The sequence below is a fragment of the Galeopterus variegatus genome, unplaced genomic scaffold (genome assembly GCF_000696425.1).
Source record: "Galeopterus variegatus unplaced genomic scaffold, G_variegatus-3.0.2 Scaffold22964, whole genome shotgun sequence".
Classification (NCBI taxonomy): Eukaryota; Metazoa; Chordata; class Mammalia; order Dermoptera; family Cynocephalidae; genus Galeopterus; species Galeopterus variegatus.
The window spans coordinates 9,904-11,266 of record NW_007749075.1 but is presented as its reverse complement, the minus strand read 5'-3'; positions in this window follow the sequence as shown (position 1 = coordinate 11,266).

Below are 1,363 nucleotides of genomic sequence, written 5' to 3'. Positions count from 1 at the left end.
TCCAGTACTATTTAACCATAAAAAAGATGGGCATTCTGTCATTTGCAACAACATGTATGAATCTGGAGGTCATTAAGCTAAGTGAAATAAGCCAAGTGCAGAAGGACAAATACTGCATTGCTACTTGATCTTACTTATATGTGGATTCTAAAAAAGTCACACTCATAGAGTTATGGTGTAGAATGCTGTTTACCAGAAGGTGGGGAGGAAGGATGGATGGACAAAGAGGAAATGTTGAGCAAAGGGTACAAAGCTTCTGCTCGACTGGAGGAGTAAGCTCTAGTGATCTATTTTTCAGAATGGTGTTGCTTTGCCTCACACGGATTTGTCACCTCTCTTCTCCTGGGTGGCAGAGCTGCAAAAAGGATTACTCAAAGCCCATTTCTGCCCATCAGGCAGTGGGCAGGCAGGGCTGGAGCCACACTTCCTCGGGCACTGCGTTTTGAGTCCTGTCATTCTCCTGCTCGCTACCTCATGGATGCCTCATGGCCACAAAATGGATGCTCAGCCACCTGCCTCACGTCTACAGTCTCCAGAAGAAGAGGAAGTAAAAGCAGGAAGAAGGGAAGAGCAAAAGGAGGACGAGGAAGAGGAGAAAGCAATGAGAAAGAAAGGGGGCACCTGGGTCAGGAAAGTCAGAAGGAGCCAGAATACCCAGTAAACCCTTGCTCTTCCCTCCTTGGACGTCGTTACGTCACATTGACACAACCAGCTGCAAGGGAAGCTGGAACGTTCAGGATTAAGAAAAGTCTGTGGTCAATGCTGCCCTGAAAGGCACAGGGATGTGTTCACTAGGAGAAGGGGAACGAAAACCTATTAGCCTCTGACCTGTCCGTGTAGGTCAGGACGCCAGCCTGCAAACCGGGACATGTGTGGCCCTGGAAGGAGGAAAACTTCTGAATAAACTTCAAGGTCCCCCAGCGATTATCAGACACGTGTGAGAGATAACATGGAACATCAGAGGCTTGAAAGTAACACCCTTAAGTGCAGGAACAAGCGAGATGGAGGAAGCCCCTGATGGAGGAAACCCCGAGACGGAGGAAGCCGCGAGATGGAGGAAGCCACGAGACGGAGGAAGTCCATGAAGGTGGAAGCCCCTGACATGCAGGAAGCCCCAAAGAAGGAGGAAGCCCCCGACATGGAGGAAGACAGCGAGACCGAGGAAGCCCCCGAGACAGAGGAAGCCTGTGACATGGAGGAAGCCCTAGACGCGGAGAAAGCCACCAACACGGAGGAAGCCCCCAAGCAGGAGGAAGCCCACGAGACCGAGGAAGCCCACGACGTGGAGGAAGCCTGCGTCGTGGAGGGAGGAAGGCCCTGAGACGGAGGAACGCCCGACAGGGAGGAAGCCCCTGACATGGAG